Here is a 23,575-nt window from a genome sequence, read left to right as displayed (position 1 = left end):
GTGGTTTTTTAGGGCCTACCTGGAAGGCCAGTGCTGGATATGAGTCTGCAGTTCAAGGTCATAGTTCAGGTCCATATTAATTGTTTTGTGTTGAAACACACGTTTAGTAAATAACACTAGGAACCAGCTCTATTAATATGCCCAACTGAGAGGAAATTAAGTGCAGTTACTTGACTGATAATGATGCCAAACATTTTCAGGTGTTAGAATTTCATTAAGACTGTGTTTTGTCTTTCACTGAACCCGTTTACATTTTGTGTCAGGTATTTCAAATTAATCATGAGCATAATTAATAGTTGTAGTAATTAGATTACCATTTTATGATGATCTACAATGTAGCAGAGAACGTGAAGAAGCAAGAAAAATGAGGAGGAACATTCAGGTCTATATAATCAGTGTTCTGTGCTCCATGAGACTTATCAAAACAGGTCAACTCTCGGGATTAATGTATTGACACTTCATTACATGTTGGCTTCTTCTTATAACAGCTAAAAATGGAGGCAGTTTTAATAGGAAGTGGATCTCTCTTAGGGCCAATAGATCCCAGAGAACCCACACTGAATTATTTTATGAGGATTATTTTGTTAACAGTGGTTCTTATTAAAGGGTAGGTAACTTTTAATAACTGTGAAGAAACCAGGAAGCAAATATATAGTTTTACATTCCTTAAAAGCTTAATTGAGTAAAGCACCAGTCAGTGTAATAAACCAAGGGAAAAAAAAGGGGGAGTTTGGTACTTTAGGACTTTAATGAATTATTGAGCATATTTCAGAGAGAAGATTTTTAAATAGCATTTTGAACAGCTCTTGTTAACCTAAAGAGACACTCAGTAAACTATCCATAGGCTCACAGGAAAAGGACATTTGCATGGAAGTCACTTTCCAGCCATGGTTTGCCCTGGAAATGATTTCAAATGATTGCATAATGAGGGCAGAAAGTTGCAAGGCTACATATAAACTGCATTCTACTTAATAAATTATTCATGTTAGCCCAAAGGTATAATTATTCAGTGAAATGAGAACTAAGAAAATTAGTTCTATATTAATGTTTATTTATACTGATTTTTTTTCTTTATATACTCACATTTCCCTGCTAGTAATCTAAAGGCAGTGCACATACCTGCTCTGCTTCCTAACTAAATGTTGAAATAGGTTGGAAGTGCGAGGTTAATTGTGTTCACCACCTTTTTTTTTTTTCTTTTTGTTGCTGTTGTTGTAATGTGTTTGCTTTTAGGGAAATAGTTTACTTCTTGGAACAGGGAAAAATCAAACTCTTGTTAACAAACTCCCCCTTCAAAAGACAGGTGCATTGCAGAATTGCGCCATGATCACATCCGTGGACACTGCAGGTCTTCCACACCTGCTCTTCCTGGATGAGTCACAGTGACACCATTTCAGGTCCTGGAAATTGTGGGATTTTCCCATTCCTCGACTTTATTACCCACAGCCTTTCTTCTCTCAATCCTGATCAGAAATCCATACTCTTATCATTCTTTGTCTTGATTGTTATTATTTAACTTGCAGTTGCAATAGTATTTAACACATTTTTGTTGAATAGTCTGTGCTTCTATCCTTGACCTTAGAGTCCTTCTGCAGAACAATACACAGGGAAGTTCTTTCAGGAGGCAGAACAAAGTATTCCTCTACTCAAAAGCTTCTAGTGGGTTCTCAGAGTAAAAACTGCAGTCCTTAGGATGGCCTCCAAGTCTTGTCACGCCTGTCACTCTGCTCCTTACCCAGCTGCCTCCTGCTACAGAGGCCTCTGCCCTGCATGGGGACTGTGCCAGCTGTGGCCTCTGCTGCCTTATGCTACCTCCCCTTGAGGCAGGCTTGGTTCACTTCCTCCCCCTCCTAGGTATCTTGGAAGGTCTTATCCTCTCAGTGAGGCTTACCCCGGCCACTCTAGGGAACTGTTGCTCCTGCACTGAGAACCCAGAAACTTCCTTACCTGAGCTATTTTTATGTTTGCTTACCACTTCCTACCTTCTAGAAGTGGTTTATACTTTTCCTGTGTGTGTGACTATGACTTTGCTCAAACTTTTTTTTTTTTTTTTTTTTTTGTTCAGTGAAGTAGCCTTCAAATAATGCCTGGAACATAGTAGGAATTCTATTTGTTGAAAGATTCAGCAGATACTTATCCTGCAACTGTTCCCTGAGCATGCTAAATCTTCTAGTCCCCAGCTCAGCCAAGCTCCTTGTTGCAAATTCTCAGCCACCAACATGGGTTTCCAGGTACCACAGAAACTTGGGGAGGGAAGGGCAGGAAACAGCAGCAGCAGAGAGCTTTAGTAGGCTTAGAGCTAGAATCCAGCAGGGGAATCCTGTCATTCCCAGCACATACTCCATTCCACACCCCTTTGTGGTTTACCCATCTGTAGAAGATATGTCTCTGTTTTGTGATCATGATATATGGGGAGAACTCTTTTGGTATTAACTGAGTGGCCAGATTTTTGTGTTGGTGCCCTAATCGTGTTTCACTTGAGAGGGTTTCATGAACTCCTACATGTATCTGGTCACTTGCATACCTGTTTGGGTACCCACTTTTTTAGAGTGGCCGTGACTGCCATAGCAACGGCTGATTTATAAAGTGTGTGCCTATCTCCTGGGAGATTGGGGTCAGGGTTTGTTTAGAAACTGTTCACAACAGGAAGCAGTGGAGCAGAGGAAATTTTTGGAAGAAGTAAATGTCAGGGACAAGCCTGAAGGCAATGAGCTAAGTCTTTTTGTTTCAGTAACCTTCTTGATGGGAGTTTTGCTGTTCCCCTACTCCTACAAGGCACACATGAGAGAGTTAGGGAGAGAATTAATGTGTACTGTTTTTTTACCTTAATTTTTTTTTTTTTTTTTTTTTTGGTACTGAGGATTGAACCCAGAGATACTTAACCACTGAGCCACATCCCCAGTTCTTTTTATTTTTTATTTAGAGACTGGGTCTCACGAAGATGCTTAGGACCTTACTAAGTTGCTGAGGCTGGCAATCCTCCTGCCTTAGCCTCCTGAGTTGCTAGGATTACTGGTGTGCACTAGGGCACCTAGCTGTTTTTTTACCTTAATTTTTAATCTAATGGATAGTTGAACTGCTTCATAGATTATTTTAGCTTTAGTCTCTAAAACTACACTGTCCTGGACTAACAGTATAGCTCAGTGACAGAGCACATTTGTGAGACCCTGGGTTCAATTCTCTGCACCACAAAAAAAAAAAAAAAAAAGGAAAAAACCAATAAAGACAATGTGGTAAGCCACAGTTACAAGTTAACATTTTCTAGTCACTGCACTTTTAAGAAGTTTTAATATATTTTAATAATATATTTTATCTGAATTAATCAACCCCAAATATTATTTCAGCCTATCATGAGGAATAAAATTTATTAATGAGATATTTTACTTTTATTTCAAAGTTTTCAAAATTTGGGGTGCATTTTGTATTTATAACTCAATTTGGACTGGCCATTTTTCCAAGCACTCAATAGCTACCTGTGGCTGGTAATAATGTATTGGACAAGACAGCTATAAATAGTTTGTGATAAGATAAAAAAAAACTCACTACATATAGGTTCTGTCCTTTTCTCTATCCTTGTTAAAAAGTTTGCTTAGGTTCAAAGTTATTTTCAGTTTCCACATTGTATTGTAGCATGTCTGGTGTTATAAAGAAAGTCTATGGAATATAGAAAATGTGTATTATTCTTTATATGAACATAATGATTAGTTGAGCTTTCTGTTTTCCTCTTACTAATTGATGAATCAAGTAGTAAAGATAGTTCCAGTAGAAGCTAAGAAGTTGGAAATGGAGATCTATATAAAAATACATTAGCTGTCTGGCATATCTTTTTATTTTGCTATGTGATACTTTTTTGGGGGGTTGCACTAGTGATTGAACCCAGGGATGCTCTACCACTGTGCTGTATCCCCAGTTTGTTTTTGTTTTTATTTCTATTTTGAGATAAGGTATTGCTAAGTTGCTATGGCTGGCCTTGAATTTGTGATCCTTTTGCCTCACCATCTCTGTGCCTGGCTACATGAGGCTTTATAAAGGTCTGGCTTAAGACTTCATATACTTTTTTTTTCTGTTTACTGCAGCAGTTTCTCATTTCAAAATGGGGCTAAAACTGGGTATGGAGTTGCATGCCTGTAATTCCAGCAACTTAAGAGGCTGAGGCAGGAGGATGGAAAGTTTGAGGCTAACCTAGGCAACACAATGAGACCCTGTCTCAAAAAATAAAGAGGGCTGGGGATATAGCTCAGAATACCTATGGTTTCCATCTTCAGCACCACCAAACAAAAAAAAGGGCACGGGGTACTAAAATGTATGTGGAGCAATTTTATGTTGAACTTGTAAGGAGTTTTAACTACTATATACCCTAAATGAATCATGAAGATAAGCATCTAAGATTTCTTAGGTTGGTAAATGTAACTTGATTCACTCTGGAAGATGATTGTTGATTGCAGTGCATGGTGACAATCCCACATTGGTCTTTGAGATGACAAATAAGATGAGGGAGGTAGTCCTTGAAGAGTAAAAAGCATTGCATTTTTGTTTTTAAACATCTGAGCAAAATAATGGTGACAACCTTCAAATTTAAAAAATATTGTTCCTTAAATATATCAAAATAAAGCTTAAAAAAATTGAGCATTGGAAGGAAGTTTCAGCTGCCTTGGATATCCAACCTTCTAGTTTATTTCTATCTTGAAACAATGCACGCTGTTCCTTTTGCTGTTTCCCACTCCCAATTCTGAGAGACAAGTAATTATATACACACCAGCTAAATGTCTGGTAGGATCTCCAGGAAAAACTGAGTTGACTTGTGTGGAACTGAATTTAAAAATACTTGATAGAATATCGCTCCAGTCTCTGGATACTTGTCAGGTTGCATTTATCGCAGGTGCTCTTTAACCAGGACGCTCTGTGGTCCTCAGAGACACAGTCTCTGCCTCTCTCCTTCCTTCTTCCTCCTGACTGTATAACTCAGCTTCTCAGGAATCAAAATTTAGCAGCTACTAATTTTTCCCCTCTCAACTAGGACAAAAAAAAAAAAAAAAAAAAGCTTAACTGAAAATTTGATTTATTTTATACCTAGGCAACTCTTTTTCTGATGAAAATGTTTACATTAGGGGAATGTTTCATGAGTTGAAATATAATAATGTGGGATATATCACAATGATTATTTATAAATTATTTTCCCAAAAGAAAGTAATTATATTTAGAGGAAATTAGTCATTTATTTATAAGTCAATTAAATATATAATTAGCCGTTGCAGTTGATCGTGGTTTTGCATCTGAGGTTGTGATAATTCAGTGGGGAGAGGATGCCCTTAGAGAAGAGAGAAACAGACATTTTAAAGCCTGTAATGATTAGTTTTAATTTGTTCATTTATTTAAAACGAAGCAAATTAAATCACAAATGGAGACAAGATTTGAATTTTTTATGGCAAGCTCTCATTTTTTTGGCTAGGTTACCAGTGTCTAAACTGAGCAAATGATAGGGTTTATAAAAGTGTTCCTACTTGGCAAGGTTGAGTGAAGAAGGTGGTAATCTATAATAAATAATATTAACCTTTTCTTTTGTGGTGCTAGGGATGGAACCCAGGGCCTCACACATGCCAGATGGTGCTCTCCCACCGAGCTATACTCTTGGCCCTAGAGTTAGCTTTTTTCTTTTGGTACTGGGAATTGAACCCTAGGGGTGTTTACCACTGAGTTACCTCCCCAGCCTTTTTATTTTTTATCTTGAGACAGGGTCATGCTAAGTTGCCCAGAGCTGGTCTTGAACTTGGGGATCCCTCTGCCTCAGCCTCCCCAGTAACTAGGATTCCAAGTGTGGGGCACCATACCTGGCCCTAGTGTTAACTTTTAAATGTAATTTCTTGGGAAACAAGCTTTTTCCACAAAGTGGAAATTTATTGAATTTATTCTTGAATTTATTCTGGATTAAATTAAGTGAGAATCCCTGGCATTTTTAAAAAGTCATAATTTTCCAAGCATATCTTTCAACATTTTCTTCTTCTTTTCTTTTATTTAATGAAGTTCACAAGTTCAACAAATGTTGGAATCCATAGCCTCTGAAATGGGTGAGGCACTTTTAATTAGTAAAAAGCAAAGTAACTACTTATGATTTGCATCTTAGTGAAATTTTGCAAAAAATAATAATTTTGTCTTTTAGAAGTGATATCTGTCTTTAGAAATATTTTGAGTAGTAAATTGCCCATTAAGCATTTTTTCCATGTTTTAATTAATAAGATTTTGGGAATAGTTCATATTTGGTTGGCTTTTCTCAAAGGAAAAAAAAATGTTTCTTGGCTTTGCTTCAAACTATTTAAAAATTAAACAAAGACCTAGTTAAAGATGGTGGTGTAAAGCCATTTTTTTATTCCACTGTTCTTCCTGGAAGCCCACAAAAGGAAGAAAAAAAAAGTAAAAAACAAAGAAGAAATTGCTGTCTTCCATTAAATAGCTGCAACCTCAGACCATAAGCTATAAAGAATATCTGCCAAATACTGTGAAATGTGGACCAAGTGAGAAAGGGTGCTGTGAACTTGCACAGACCTCAAATTCTGGGCAGGATGTAGTTTTCTCAAATAGTTAGGCCTCTAAAAATTAAACAGCTTCACTAAGATAATAAAGTGGCACAGCTAGCACTTGCTGTGCAGCTTGGCCATGTCCTGGAGAAAGCTGGCGGACGGGGAACAGATGGAAGAGTCGAGCCACCATGTGCAGTAGGGCAGGCTGTGAACTAAACAACTCCAGGGAGCCCATGCACATCAGAGTCGCAGTGAACTAAGATCCCTGGAGTCAGTATGCCCGCCTTCCCACCATGGTGACCCATGTGCTACCTGCATGTCTAGCATAGGCTCCTAAATATTGGCAGTTCTTTAAGGTGGAGTGGGAAGATCAAGTTGGTGGTGGTCAAGACAGAGTCTACAACATAAGGGGCTGCTTGGGTTAAAAGGGGGTTCATCCCAAAGACCTGAGCGTGAAATCCTCCCAGGGTACCGGACTTGAAGGAGGTACAGACAGTGATGGGGTCGGTGTTGCTAATTCCTCTTCCTGTGCCGATCATGGGCGCGTGACCAGCTGTGTCCTGTTGCAGTGGGAAGGCTTCTGCCTGTGCCAGGCCTGGGCCCAGGGAACACAAATACAAGGAAGGAAGGAACACAGAGGGAAATGAAGAACACAGATCCCAAGCCAACTCTCTCTCCCACAAGAAAAATTCAGACTCTTAGTCCTTCAAGGCCTTTATGGAATAATGATAACTGGATATTGTAAAAAGAGGGTTTAAAGAAAAGGCACATATGATGGAAAAAAAAAAAAAGAGAGAAAATCAAAGGGATGGCAAAGGAATTGATTCATCCCCGAAAAAAGGGAAAAAAAAAAAAAACAGTAGAAAGATGGAAATCACATTAGAAGCCCTCAACTTTGGTAAATATAAATGAAAATGCAGGAACAAACAGACTTGAGAAAGTTCCACAAAACAAAGTGAAGATGTGAGAAGAAGGATCTCTCTGAAATTGCTATGTAGGAGAAACAAAGGGTCACCCATCACACCACGTCTTGACTTGTTTTTCTAAAGGAAGAGAATGAAGAGAGAGAACAGAAGTAAACCTTCCTGATGAAAAGCATGTATATGTGTAGGTCAGAAGGCCGCACTATCTAGAGGAAAAAAAAAAAAAAACTACTTGGAAACAAGGAATGGAAAGAAATGTGCTGCTGAGAAGCCAAGGAACAAGAGGACCAGGGAGTGTGCTGGGGTGAGCAGAGGACCCTCACAGCCTGCCCAAAGCACTTGCTGCAGAACAGGTGAGAGGAGGAATTGGTTTAAAACTGGTGGACAGAGAGGTGCAGGGAAGAGAATCGGTAGGTTTTTTTGGTTTTGCTTTGTTTTGGAATGAGGATTGACCCAGAGGCTTTTTACCAATGAACCCTTTTTATTTATTTTGAGACCCGGCCTTGCTAAGCTGCAGTCCTCCTGTTCTCAGCCACTAGACAGGTCTTTTGAGAAGTTTCATCTGAAAGAAATGAGAGAGAATGAATGTATTCAGAGGAAGACGTGAAATTGAGGGAGGCTGTGTATGTGTGTGTGTGTGTGTGTGTGTGTGTGTATGTGTGTGTGGTGTGTTTGTTTTCATTGACACATTATAATTTTACACATTTCTCAGAGTGTGATATTTCGATACATGCATGCTAAGTGCAGTGATAAAATCAGGGTAATTATCACATCCATCACCTCAAACAGTTTTTTAATGTGTGTGTGTGTGTGTGTGTGTGTGTGTGTGTGTGTGTGTGTGCATGTGCATTGACAGCATTCAAAATCTCCTTGCTTCTGGCTGTTTTGATATATAGAGTAAATTATTATGACCTGTAATAACCCTCTTGTGTCACAGAACACTAGGAGTTTTCCTCCCAACCAGCTATGTTTTTAGTATCCGTTATCCATCTTCTGATTTCCTTCTACTCTCTACTTCCATCAGATCAACTTTTTTTTAGAGCCTACATGAGTGAGAACATGTGATATTTGTCATACCGTGTCTGGCTTATTTCACTTACCATAATGTCCTCTAGGATCACCCAAGTTGTCACAAATGATAGCATTGTGTTATTTTTTACAGTTGAATACTATTTCATTGTACATCTCTATCACATGTTCTTTGTCCACACAGCCATCGAGAGCACTTCGTTTGTTTCCATATCTTGGCTATTGTGAATAATGCTTCAGTAAACATGGGTGAGCAGTTGTTTCTTCAGCATACTGATTTCTCTTCCTTTGTATATATTCCTGGAAGTGGGACAGCTGGTTACAAGATAGATTTACTTTTAGTTATTTTGAGGAATCTCCATACTGTTTCTTTTAATGGTTTTACTAATTTACATTCCTTCAAGCAGTGTATGAAAGTTCTCCTTTATCCACATCCTCATCAGAATTTTTTTCCTCTTTCTTTTTTTTTTTTTTTTTTGGAGGGGGGCTCTTTTTGAGAATAGGGAGGCTGTTTCTTAAGATGGGAGAAACCTGCAAATATTTAAATATCTTTGGAGAATGTGAAGATAGAGGGAGTGGTTCTCAACCTTGGCTGTAAATTGCAGCCATTTGGAATTTTAGAAACAATACTGATGCCATGCATGGTGGCAACACTGGTAATCCCAGTGACTTGGGAGATTGAGGCAGGAGAATTACAAGATTGAGGCCAGCCTTAGTGAGGGCCTAAGCAACTTAGTGAGACCCTGTCTCAAAATAAAAATTAAAAAGGGCTGGGGATGTAGCTCAGTGCTTAAGCACCCTGGGTTCACTCTCTTGTATGAACAAAACAAAACTGATGGTGGGACCAACTCACAGAGATTCCCATTTAATTGGTGTTGGACATGATTGGTGTTGAGATTTTTAAGGGTTCCAAGGTGATTCTAAAAGATAGCTGAATTTAAAAACAATTCTCATAGAAGATGAAATGAAGCTTCAGGAAGATGGGAGGGAATTTGATCCTCAGCATTGATGGAGGGACTGTCTTAATTCATTTTGAGCTCCTATAGTAAAATGCCTGAGTCTGGAAACTTTATAGAGAAGTTTGCTTTGGTTCAAAAGTATTTGGCAGTGCATTTTTTTTTTCAACAGCATGATGCCAAATCTTCTTGGTTTCTGGTGAGGACCTACCTCTGCCTTCTTAAATGGCAGAGAAGTGGGAGTGAAAGCAAGTGTGTTTAAAGAGGAGGCAAAAGTATAAGAAAGACCTCACAAAGGAGGCTGACATGATATATTACTCTCAGCTCCCACAGTGACCCATCCAGTTGTCAAGCAAGATGGACAATAACCCTTTTCAAGGATATTGGCCTCACTTAATCATCTCCCATTAAAGGTCCCAGCACCTCTCAATACATTATATTGGGGACCAAGCATCCAGCACAAGAACCTTTGGAGACAGACCATATCCTGATCACAGCAAGGACCATTCCAAAATAAGAGTAGGTCTTTCTCCTCTGTTGTAGCGAGAGGTAGTGGTGAAAGCACTTTTAGATAGAAATGCAGGGTTTTTAGCTGTGGGTTGAAGGACTCTCTGCTTGTTTTCTCTGGAAGGGCCAGGACCCAGGAAGCAGTTGGGAGGAAGTGGGGAAGGCCCCTGGAGCAAAGGAACATATTCAGGGCAGTCTAAGGGAGAATAATAAGACACAGTTAAAGGAGCGCAGAGTTGAGAGGGCTGTGTTTTAAGTTTGCGGTGGGGGAGTGGCTCTTCTTCGTTATATGTAAATGTGGAATATAGATGGAATAAGTAGCGCCTTTTCTAGCAGAGTTGAAAAGTTAGTTACTTGTCTGATTCTTTGATTTTGCACATAACACAGAGAATCAGACAGCAGTGGAAGTAAAATACATAAGTTCAAAATTGCATTCGATTAAATTCTGTCCAGCCCTAGTTGGTAGGCTCTTTAGATCAACAGCCACAAAGCCAAACACAATGGTTTTGCTTAGTTAAATGGCAAAGAAGTGTTGTAGTCTTATTGGCTCCAAACACCCATAGAGAGTACAGCAGGCCCAACCTCTCCCTGAAGTGCTGCTTGTCTTCTGGACCTAGGGTGTGATTGAAGAGTGTGGTGTGAAGATGTGGTAGTAATTAAGTGTCCAGACTATGTGCTTACCCAGGCTGGATGTTGAAATACAATTTGAATCAACATGGAGGAAAACAAACTAAATCAGTTTTAATAAAATAATTCCGCTTTGTAAATATTGCAGAGAGAATCTTATTCTTCTTTTGGATGTTGTTGGCAGGGTCCTTGTACCAGAGATTTGTGTTTTTGTTAGGGTCTTTGTTCTTTTGTTGTCTTTGAGACCCTGTTTTCATTCGCAGGTAGTTTGTGTTTTAAATTATCTCACATAACTTGCTGGAACCTGAAATGGGTGCTGAGGACATGGTGACATTTTAAGGGAAAATCGAGTGGCATCGGGTGTGTGAGAGCCCTCAGCCATAAGTGTACTAGAAGAGAGCACAGGGCCAGAATTCATGAAGAGCTCATTGAGAGCTCATGCATTTTGATGAAAACAAAATATGCATAAAAATCAGATCCAAAGTGGATAGCCTGAAACGTCTCAGGAAGTTTATTCATGTCACCAACCTCTTTTCATTGCTGTGGTGAGGGGAGAAGACACATTTTCAGAACAGTGTACTGGTCTCTTTGCACTTTGGTATCTACCGACTCTGTTTACCCTTCATGCTATCCTTCCCCACACAGGAAGCTTCGTAGATATTCCTTATTGTAGTCAACTTGGCATTTGATGGGGAAAATTTTGCTTTATTCTTTCACTCATTTTTTTTTGAATTGCTATATCCGTGGTACTGTACTAAGCACCAACAGATGAAGCCATAATTCAGAGTTTGCTCTTGTTTTCTAGATGTGCATTCTGAGTTGGTTAGAAGCCCAGGGAAGCAAATACTTTTTTTTTTGGCTATTATAAAATAGAAATTTGTTACAATTGTTGGGAAAAGTCATTTATTTCTTGACTTAGTCCATTTTTTGTTGCTATACCTGAGTACCACAAACTGGGTAAGTTATCCAAAAAAAAAAAAAAAAGTTCCAAGTTTGGAGGCCACTCTGGTGCCATCCTTGTTGCTGATAGAGATTGTCTGGAGAGTCATGAGGCAGCACAGTGCATCACATGGTGGGGCTGAGCATCCTAGCTCAGGTCTCTCTTATTAAGACACAGTCTGTTTGCATTAAGGTCCCACCCTGATGGCCTCATTTAACCTTAATTACTCCTAAAAGTTCCACTTCCAAATACCGTAGTTGGATGAAGTTTCCACCTTCTTAATGCCTTACAAAGGGACTGATGTCCTGGTTACCTTGGAGCCCTGGCATAAGGAAGGAAATGTTTGGTGGCTGGTGGTCCTTTCAGCTGTGGGGTGTAACAGTTTCCTTTTCCAGTGTTTGGATGAGCTGTAACTTTCTCTCTTACCCTCACCCTTGGCCTGGCATATACTATAGCTAACTTGCAGAGACAGCTTTGAAGAGGTAACAGGAAACTGAAATAAATGGTACTGAGTTTTATGACCAAACTGCCATTTCCTCCATACTCCCAGCCCCAACCCTCACCAGAATTTCATGATTCAGCTACCTGTTCAAGGACCGATGGTTGTCTATTCGTGTGTGTGTGTGCGGGCGCACACATGCGAGCATATGAAGTTGTCAAGTGTTAGAATACCCAAATCTATAAAGACTTAACTGCACAAATCTTATTAACAAGTTGTTTTACAGATTCAAATGTGCCAGGTTATTTAAAAATTAGAACACAAAAGATGACTTTAAGTCCTGAGAATATGAAAATATTTTTTTAAAGGAAGCACATTTTTAGTGCTTTGAGAGGCACTTAGAAGTCTCTAAACTAATATTATTTTTCTTCACTTTGCATACTTTTGCCAATGAAGTTACTGATAAACCATGTCTCAAGCCAGCTAAAGAAATTATTTGGGAATTTAGTTCATGATTTAAAGAGTGACATTTTCTCTTACTTTCTACACAGATTGAATTTAATATCCTGCTCGTTCCAAATTCCTTTCTCTTATTTTCATCTTAGAACAAAAAATTTTTCTTTCAAATCTGATAACATGTGAAGCCTATATATCATTTCTCTAATTGCTCTGGGGCAGCCAGTGAGACATATGTTTCTTATGGTTTATAAAAACCCTACCAGAGCCTTTTCTGAATGTGAGCTTTTGGGATTGTTTGGAGATTAATAAATGCATCCTATAAGGGGGTGGCTACTTTTATAGCAGTGATAATAGATGTTTGCAGTCAAAATAGATGAGTGATTGCTAGTTGAACAGTGTATGTTTCAGCAGATATACACAAAACACTCAGTTTCAGTTATCTCCCCAGAGTGGTGGCAGGCCACAGGAACTGAAGTTTATTTACCCTTTTTCCCTTGAGCAAGAGAAGCAGGAGAGCCACTGTCATGAGGAGGCTGATGAGTTTTCTCCTGTGGGTCAGTATCTTCCTGTCCCTCTTCCTCCATTTTCATGAAGGCTGCAGCTGCGGTCTCTGCTCCTGCTGTGGCTGAGTTCATGTATGCATGACTTGACTCTTCGCTCTGAGTAAACCCAAAGTCCTCCTCAGAGGGTCACTCCTTGAGGATCCTGCCTTCTTTGGAGCCCCAGTTCCTGCCATTCATTTCTCTTGCCTGAAACACTCTGCCCCTTCTCCTCACATCTTGGCATCAAAGCTGCTTCATCAGAGGACAGCCCTGTTTCCTTTGTCCCGCATTCCTGATGCCCTCCACCTGTCCTCTTCTTAAGATTCTGTGGTATACAGCAACCTGTTGTATATCTGTGTGTACCTTTATCCTCTGCCTGCTCCAAGCACAGTGTTACATCCCCAGGGACCAGCTCTCTGATCTTCTGGGGCCCTAGTGTATGGCATTTCAACTATTTAGTGAAAGCCGGTGGTGGAGGAGGAGGTGCTCAGTGAGCATTCAGGGGACGAGGGAGGAAGGATTTGTATTTAAGGTAACTGTGTTTGAAAGGACTTGAGACACTGTGCTTTAGAAAATAGGTGGTGATTCTCTTGGATAAAGGAAGTCATTCCTCATCAATAAGGATCCTTGTGAGCAAGAGGGCAGTTATTATCTGGTCATGGTTCATTGCTTTCCTTTGGAATAAGCCTACTACATACCTGTTTCCCCACCCTAATCTTTAACAACAGCCTCTTCTATTCTGGAAAGTTCACCAGTTTGGATGATAAAATGCAGGATTACCTGCATAAGGGATTTGATTGTATCCAGAGATGGGGATCTGTAAGCAGGGATCCCCCAGAGGAGCAACTTGGGGAACTCAAGCTCTCCACACTGGTGAGGACAGAGGAGGGATTGGGAGGCATTCCCTTAGGGAGGACCTGAGCATATGCAGCTCTGGACAAGCAGATGCTATTAAAGCAACAACATAGGTGGTCCCTGGAGAAGTGGAACTCAACAGTGTCTGGAGAGCAGGAGTAGCATTAGGGGACTCTTGTCTGTCTGCCTGCCCTGTGCAAGCCTATTTCCCCTTTCACTCATTTACCCTACCCCATCCCATATGTGCCCACTAGCCTTCTTCAGCTCTTGGGTACTGGGACAATTTGGCGGGGGTTGTAGACCTGCTTAAATTAGGAAGCTTGTGCTGTTCAATGAAACATTAATAGTGTATGACTTGGGAGCATATCCTGAGTCTGGGGAGCAGGTGACATCACTCAGGTCTTTTAGAACATCTCCTGTGCTGTTTTTACAGCCTGCAGATGATGGTAATAAGTTACAAATTGCGTCTCTATATGCCACCAGGTAATAAATGGATTATGCCGGTCTCCTCTTTTTCCTGTACTTTTTGTCTCTTCTTATTTTTATTACAAACCTAATTTAAGTTGGCTTTTAGGAGACTTAAGTGTTTATTTTGGCACCAGGGAATGAACCAGGGTCTCTTAACCACTGAGTCACATACCCAGCACTTTTTATTTTTGAGACAGGGTCTCACAATGTTGCTTAGAGCCTTGCTTAGTTATTGAGGCTGGCCTCAAACTTTCAATTCTCCTGGCATCCGGCAAAGATTTAAGTATTTTTCCCCTTTTTAAGCTCACCTCTTTTTAGGTTTCTATTGTTAGCACTTTGTGTCTTTCTCCATATTTCTCTACTAGTGAAGGTAATTAAATATAAATATGTATGCTTATATAAAGTATATCCCTTTTTTCCCTACTATACAGAAATGGTATTAGGTCATGCCTAATACTTACCAAAGCCTTATTTATTTATTTATTTATTTTTGATTTTATTTTACTTTTTTTATAGTTTTAGGTGGACACAATGACTTTATTTTATTTTTATGTGGTGCTGAGGATTGAACACAGTGCCTCACCCATGCTAGGTGAGCACTCTACCACTTGAGCCACAAACCCAGCCTTTTAAACTTAGTATTTTACATCTTTGCCAGTCAATAAATACTGATCTCCTTTATTTTTTCTAATTGCTGCATAATATTTTATAAATGAATATATCTGACATATTCATTCATAAACCTGTTGATGGACTTTCAAGCTCTTTCCAGTTTTTACTATTATACATACATTTTTTTTTAAACAAAAGCATTTATACTTTTGTCCAAAGGATAGATGTACAAAAGAACACATGCAACGCCTTTATCCTTAAATGCCAAGGCCAGGAGTGGGATCTCTGAGTCAAAGGACATGTGTGCTTTTTATTTCAATAGTTATCAACAGAATGCTCTCCCAAAGGGACCATTCATTCTCTCTGCAGAACCTTCAGGCCTGCTGATCCTCATATCTTAACTGGGAGTGGCTGCTCAAATCTTTATTTTTTTCCAATCTGTCAGATAAAAAATGAAATTATCTCCCACTTTTTTGAGTATTTATATATTCAATTTTTTTTAACATTCTACACCTACAAGACCTGTAGGAGTTATTATTGCTGGCATTCACTAGACAAAATTTTTACTACTAGGAAGATGTACTGCTTCAATTTTTAAGAATTCATTTAAGAATCCATCTTCCTATGCCATGTTTTATCACTTACTTCACATATTAGATATTTCACCCATTTCCGGGTTTGATTTTTAAGTATGGTTAATAAGGAACTTTCAGATTAACATTTATAGTTGGGAATCACTTCATTTTCTCAGAGATCAGATTTTAAGATTTTTGAATTCAAAATTTTATGGGTGCTTATAATCTGCTCTGGGAGATTTTGTGTGTTTGGATCCATTAATGTGTGTAATTTTGAACCTTGAAAATAGGCTTTATTTAGTCACTTGTTGAAGTACAATTAATGGAAACCAAAATGCTAAATATTTTGATTCCAAGAAAAGTGACATGTGATGGAGGGGACTGATTATGCGATGGATGGCTGGCTTCTGTGTGATTCTGTGTGGTGTGAAAATGGCATCTCTGTCCCTTAAACCAAAGGTAAGGGTTTGAACCCCAATTTGCTTACAGCAGCATGCCATATTCATGGTGTCAGGTTTCTGTCTCCAGAGTCCTTAGTGTGTTGTGAAAACTTCCTTGATCGGTGTTGGAAACATTGCAACACAAAATAAAAATATATTGTTTTGGGGTAGTAGTGAAGGGAAAGGTGTCACTGGGCCTCATGTCTGTGAGGGATGACATTTCTACCAACCCTGTTTCTATGCTCTAGAACTGTTTCATTCTTCTGCTGTACAACTGCACGTGGACTGGGGACTGGTGTGTGTGGAAAATACTTCTTTACTGCTTTACCTGAGAAATCGATTATTTTGCTTAGAGAGAGTGAACTGGGGGGAGTGTGGCACAGATTCTTTTTTTTCTTCTTCAGTTTTTTGTGTCAGTACTCTGAAAATAATGACATAGATGATTAGTTGATCCTCAAACCCTGCCCTGGCCACAGTCTCCTCTAAATGTTCACTTTAGGAGGGCCTGAGCGGCGTTGCCCATCGCCCGCGGCCCTCTCCGCCCGGGCTCGGCTGCAGCCACCTCAGCTGTGCCTGGGCCGGCTGGGGCCCTGGGGAAATGGTGATGGTCTTCCCCTCCTTACAATTGTTGGCCGAGAAAGAACTGGAAACAAGATGTAACTTGGTGGTGGCAGTGCTTAGCCATGAAGATGTACCCACATATAGTTAGAGTTATTCAATGTCCAGGAATCAGAAGACATGTATTTGCATCTCTGGTTTTGCCATTTCTTAGTTGACTTGACTTTCACTGAATATGTTTCTTCATCAGTAAAATTGAGGTATTTTTTTTACCACCTGTGGAAACTTTGTAATTCATTTTTTCTCACTGAAATATTAAGAATTATACCAAATTGAAAAGATATGCATGAGTATCCTAAAAAAAGAAAAAGGAAGACTTTACACCCTTCTCGTTATTCAGATTCCTCTGGAATAAGCAGAATTGCAGATGGATTCAATGGGATTTTTTCTGATCATTGTTACAGTGTCTGCTCTATGAGACAGCCAGACTTAAAATATTTTGACAACAAAGATGATGATTCTGATACCGAGACATCAAATGACTTGCCAAAATTTGCAGATGGAATCAAGGCCAGAAACAGAAATCAGAACTATCTGGTTCCCAGTCCTGTGCTTAGAATTATAGATCACACTGCCTTTTCTGCAGAAAAATCTGCTGATGTGGAAATTTGTGATGAAGAGTGTGACTCACCCGAATCAATCAACCAGCAAACTCAAGAGGAGAGTCCTATAGAAGTTCACACCGCTGAAGATGTCCCCATTGCTGTAGAAATGCATGCCATTTCTGAGGATTATGACATAGAGACAGAAAACAATTCCTCCGAGAGCCTCCAAGACCAAACTGATGAAGAACCACCAGTTAAACTTTGTAAAATTCTTGACAAGAGCCAAGCTTTGAATGTGACTGCTCAGCAGAAATGGCCTTTACTGAGAGCTAATAGCAGTGGCCTCTATAAATGTGAACTTTGTGAATTCAATAGTAAATATTTTTCTGATTTAAAACAGCATACGATCCTGAAGCATAAACGTACCGATTCAAATGTGTGTCGAGTATGTAAGGAAAGCTTCTCTACCAATATGCTTCTGATTGAACATGCCAAACTACATGAAGAAGATCCCTACATTTGTAAATACTGCGATTATAGGACAGTAATTTTTGAGAACCTCAGCCAGCACATTGAGACACCCACTTTAGCGATCACCTGTATTGGTGTGAGCAGTGTGACGTGCAGTTCTCCTCAAGCAGTGAACTCTACCTGCATTTCCAGGAGCACAGCTGTGATGAACAGTACTTGTGTCAGTTCTGTGAATATGAAACAAATGATCCAGAAGACTTGCATAGCCATGTTGTAAATGAGCATGCGTGTAAATTAATAGAACTAAGCGATAAGTATAACAATGGAGAACACGGACAATACAGCCTCTTAAGCAAAATTACCTTTGACAAATGTAAGAACTTCTTTGTGTGTCAAGTATGTGGTTTTCGGAGTAGACTTCATACAAATGTTAACAGGCATGTTGCTATTGAACATACTAAAATATTTCCTCATGTTTGTGATGACTGTGGGAAAGGCTTTTCAAGTATGCTAGAATATTGCAAGCATTTAAATTCACACCTCTCTGAAGGGATTTATTTATGTCAATATTGCGAATATTCAACAGGACAGATCGAAGATCTTAAAATTCATCTAGATTTCAAGCATTCGGCTGACTTGCCTCATAAATGTAGTGACTGCTTGATGAGGTTTGGAAATGAAAGGGAATTAATAAGTCACCTTCCAGTCCATGAAACAACTTGATTATTCTCTTTATTTTGATTTACATAATGTTTTTGTGAAATAATAAATTCAACCTTTTTTTTTGAGATGTTAAAAAATAAATAAATAAATAAATGTTCACTTTAAAGCGGTGGCTGCCACTCTTCTTTCTCCCACCCTTTCCTGGGCTGCTGGCTCAGCATTTATGGAGGAATTTCAGCTAATGTATGATCAATCGTGATCCCACCCAGCTTCTGTGCAGCCATAATTTCCCATGTTCTCTCCCAGTTGCAGACCTGTGTGGGTCTTGGAATAAAGTTTGGAATGCCGGGTAGTGCCAAGGGGACCTGTGGGTGGACAGAGCACAGAGATAAGAGGAAGGGTTTGATCCTGTGTTCTAGAAACCTTGGGCTTCATGAAGGTGGATGTCCATGGAAACAAGTACAGTGATTTGTCCGGAGGGTGCTTCCAACTCTGACATAATATATTTTTAAATATGAATTCTGGGAATGCCTTAATAATAATATTTAATAATAATAAATAGGTACATTTAATGAGCCTTCTTATCCACTGTTATGTCTTATTTAATCCTCAGAAGCCTGTGAGAAGGTACTCACTCATCCTTTTTGTTGTTGAAGGAATTAAGATTGTGTGACGTTTAAAGTCGCGTGTAAGGCTAAGCACTGCTAGAGAGCCAAGGGCCTGGCTGCCTGTATAGCCCCCACTGACAGGACTTTGCCTAAAGTAGTTTTCTTAATGAGTAAATTCATAATTGTTGGTTTATGGGCAAGTATTGCCTGATTAATGCCTGGGCTTCTGCACATGCCATCACCTTCTCTCCTTATGATTTTGTTTTTAGTGTCGGTTTGATGATGCCTATCTCTGCTCAGTACTCTCTCACTTCCTGTGTATGGGAATCAAAGTAGGGTTGCATTTCTTTAAAAAGATCCTTTTTTTTTTTTTGTTCAGAAATGCTGGATCATATGGTGGTTCTATTTTTATTTTTTTGAGGAATATCCCTACTGTTTTCCATAAAGGCAGTACCAATTTATAGTCTCACCAGCAGTGTACAAGGGTTCCAGTCAGAATCTCCCACTTTGAAGGCCAACTATGCTGTCTGACAACATGGCCGAGTCACATCTTCACAATCGTAATTGTGCGTATGATGATAGGCAGAATTTTATAATATTCACAAAGTGATACACCAAGACTTTCACAAGTTTTCTAGGGTGTGGAGTCCAGGGGTTGGTGGGAGCATTTTTAGAATTTCATACACATCTAAGGTTGCCTCCAGGTGCCTCTGGCTCTGAACTCTGTTGGAACCATCCCAAGCTTTCATTGTTATTTCCTCGCCCAACCAACATCCTTTGTTAATAGGGATAGCTAATTTCATTTGATTTTAGGGAATTTATGGATGAATTTCAGCTAACGTATGATCATTGTATCTTGATGCCCCATAAGGCATTAGATTCCTGAGAATGAGAATAATAAGCACATTAGAAAAGGAGCAAGTATTGCTCAAGGTTTGTAGATCTGTTTATATACAGACTCCTCATGTGTCATACAGGTGAGACAAAGACATACTGTGGGCCAGTTCACTGCTCCTTATTGTGGTAATGAGTCTGTGAAACTGGGTCACTTGGGTTTTCTACAAATATAATTGAGATTATAGGTCACGAGTTAGAAGTTCCCTTATATAAGTGGACAAATGTAGCATTACTATGTTGATCAGTTACCAGGTCCTGGGGCGCCATAGCAACAGCAAAACCATTAGAAATAGTTTCTAAGGCTATTGATTTTTTTTTCCGAGTTTGCCTCCAAAGGACTCCTCAGAGCTAGTAGGCAAGGTCAGGCAATAATTCATCTCTAGAAAGAGCACCTGATAGTTAGAATGGAGTCAGTGTTCATTACTTTATCATAGAGATAATCTCACAAAAGGGCACCTGTATCAGTTAGGGTTCTCTGGTTGCAGGCAATGAAATTGGACTTCAGTTCAGTTAAAGCAGAAAAGGAATTTATTGTAAGGACATCCGGAGGCTTGCAGAATGCAGTGACAGGCCAGAAAAGTGGGTACAGAATAAAGATCAAGAGAATTCCAGGGTCATTCCAGGGCACTAGATCTACTGCCTAACTACTGCCCTGTCATTTAGGGCATGCTGCAGGGATGGGATAGGATAGGACCCATTTTCTCTGTCCATGCATTACACTAACCAAGACCCAAAGCTCATCTGGGGAAAAAAATCCACAGGGCAGGGACACCAAGTGCACACCCTGATGGAGGGTGAATCTCTTAAAGGGACTTGGGATGCCATTATCAAGCAAGTTAGGAGTAGATGATGGGGAGTAAAACCCTAGAACAACAACAACAACAACAAAAAACCCCTGATATTCAATATAGAATCCCTTGTTCCATCAAATTCTGTCTCAAAATGTGTATTGAATGGTAATTAAAAGTATATCTTCCTTAAACAAAAGAATAGTCTTTTATTGTTATACTGCTTGTCTCAAATCGTAGAAACCTAAGTCTGCAGCCCCCCTCCCCAGCTAGTTAAATTAAAATGTTCAGTGCATATTCTTATTTGCCTAATATCAATGAAATTCTCTGACCAGCTGTGTGAAGAGGCCCCATTTAGCATTCAACAGTGAAAACCCATGTACCCCCATCTTGCCCCCAGAGCAAGCAAAGACACAGGAGCACCAAAAGCATTGTTTATGGTCCTGGAGTCATATTGACTGATTATTTATTTGTAAAGTGAGTATGAACTACAAAAATAATCCCCATTCTATTTATTGAATGATAATAGCTTTTAAAATGAACAACATTTGTGTCTAACATAAAAAAAAAACAACCCTCTGTATCTGACAGTTTATGGTTAAGTGATCGGGTTGTAATGGTATTGTATCAAAAGCTGCTTTTCTTTATAAACCCTTATATTTAATCCCTCCAACCAGCCAACCTGCTACAAGCTTCCCAGGGAATTAATTTAAGATTGAAGATAAAAAAAAAAAGAGGCCAAAGTTAATGACATCAAAGAGAAAGCTCCTGAAGGAAATAATAGTTTCAAAAAGATTTTGACTGTTTTAGGAAATGAATATAAGCTTTTGTAGAAAGAACTGGTATAAAATAAAGCTATTGCTTCTGACTTATTCAAAATGATTTTTTTTCTAGTTTATAACCCCAACGAATCTTGTAATAAACGTTTTAAAGTAAAAGTTTAATGTGTGCCTTGGGAGCTGCACTGACCAGTTTTACTATTAGATTGCAAAAGAAATGTTTAAAATATTTATAATGTAATTCTGACAAGAGAAAATCATTAGCACAGAATTTTTACACTTAAAATGTGTGATTTCTAAATGGATAAATAGGGAAAATGGTTTTTGTTGGTGAGAGAGCTAAACTTCTAAGATTTAATTGTACTCTTGCAAGGAAATAAAATTGCATCAAAACACCAGGGAAACTAAAAAAATGACAATTTTGGTGAATATTCCCCCATTTTAAATAAAAACTCTTTCATGTAATTACTTATACCTACAGTGGTATGGAAGCAATACATTATTTACACATTTAATCTTATTTTGATTTACTCTAATTTATCTGATATCAGCAGCCTGTTAGATGATAATTTAAAAATCTGCTGCTACTGTAATTGCTTTAGGAAACCTTCCTAATGATAATTTTATTCCCTGGAATAATTTAACTTTCCACTTAAACTGCACATCTCAACACTATAAAGTATGTGTTGGCAACAGAAGATGTTTATGTTCATGGAGAATGATGATTTCCTTAATGGACAGCAATGTTGGGCTTCACATTTTATGGTAATGGAGAAGGATAAAATTACTTTTTACTACGTGTACCCTGGATGTTTGTGTGTAGCAGGAGCAAGAATTTTTTAAGAGTTCAAAGAATTAAAAACATTTCCCAAAAGTACCTTCGTGAAGGCAAACTGGGTTTATGGTGTTATGTTTTGTCAGCTTTCACACATGCACTGGTCTGAGCTACTTCCTAGCTCAGAGGCACTCTTGAAGACTTTTCCCTGGGCAGATGTAGGGCAGGACTGGTCTTGCTCTGACCCTGCAGACCGGGGTTTCTCCTATCAGGGCTTTGGTTCTGCACAGGGAGCTGCATTCATTCTACCAAGAGGAATCCTCCAGGGATTGTTGATAGAAGAAAGGAGATCTGTTCTGTGGTGGAACACAGAGGTAGTAAGTATTCTTCCCTGAAAGAACATCCAATCTCACAAGGCTGCTTTCTCTGAGTATTTTCTGCCGGTAGTTGGAGGTTGGCAGCTGCCACTATCATCCCTTGTATCTGCAGGGGTTAGTTTCAAGAACCGCTGGGATACCGAAACCCACACGTACCCAAGTCCTTTACAGGAAATGGTGGAGTGTGTGCACATAACCTTTGTACATCCTTCAGTGCACTTTCAGTCATCTCTAGGTTACTCATAATACATCCTGTAAATGCTACACAAATATTTGTCACACTGTTTAGGGAATAAGGCTAAGGAAAGAAGTGTGCGTATGTTAATACAAATGGAATTTTTAGAAAATTATTTTCGTTCCATTGTTGGTTGAAGCTGTTGATATGGAGGTCTGGCTGTACCTCTGTTTCTGCCAAGGTTGAAGATAGGGTAAGGTAGGGGAAAACTCTCATTTAGGGGCTGTCCCTGGTCAGTGTATGACAAAGGAAGATGTTGTGGAGGAAGGTGGAGAAGACCTCATGCTTGGGAAGTCAGGGGAAAAAGAGCCCAGATACGTTCTGATCCAGGAGATTTGCTGTGAGGTGACACCAGTGGGTTTCCCCTCTGGTTCCTCTTACTTTTGCTGTTGACTTTTGTCAGAATACCCAACACAGTTGGTTATGGGAAGGTGGGAAAGGATATGTTTAAAATATTTTTGGAATTTGACTTCACAGACCTGGGCAAATTTATGGAAATAGAGTTGCTGAGCCGGATCTCCCTCAGAGACAGACAGTGGTCCTGGTGACCCATAGGGCTTCTTGCTTTTTCAGTGCAGGAACAAACCTCAGCTGGGTGACTCTGAGGGAGGTTTCAGAGACTAAATGCAAATTGGCATGCTGTTGTATCCTGGACTGCTACTTTAAGATGATTTGGGGAGTCATTCATTAAATATTTGTTTTGTACCTATGGCTCAAACTCCATCTGAACATGAATTATGATTTGTCCTGTTCTTATGTGCCTTTCAGGCAGCTTTTGGATTTTCTCCCCATGCAGGAAAGATACTGGTCTCCTCACACAGAGGGAATACCCTAAAAATGGTTTTAGAATTGGAACCCCATCTGTGGTAGGGGTGCACTCACAGCCTATGGCCTCTTGTTTTGCACTGACTTGGTCTGAGCTTTGAAAGGAG

The 23,575-nt window shown here is 39.4% G+C and overlaps 1 protein-coding gene and 1 pseudogene across 10 annotated transcripts in view; both read left to right on the top strand.

The window, feature by feature from the left end:
* PTPRM (protein tyrosine phosphatase receptor type M) overlaps positions 1-23,575 on the top strand; it is an 825,699-nt gene that overhangs the window by 87,668 nt on the left and 714,456 nt on the right. The gene's annotated exons all lie outside the window — the stretch shown is intronic.
* LOC308631758 (zinc finger protein 639-like) lies at positions 16,474-18,300 on the top strand (annotated as a pseudogene). The gene has a single exon. The product of its transcript is annotated as a zinc finger protein 639-like (transcript).

Source organism: Spermophilus citellus, assembly GCF_964194105.1.
Source record: "Spermophilus citellus genome assembly, chromosome: 12".
Classification (NCBI taxonomy): Eukaryota; Metazoa; Chordata; class Mammalia; order Rodentia; family Sciuridae; genus Spermophilus; species Spermophilus citellus.
Note: the sequence above shows the minus strand (reverse complement) of the source record. Positions and strands in the feature narration are given on the sequence as shown.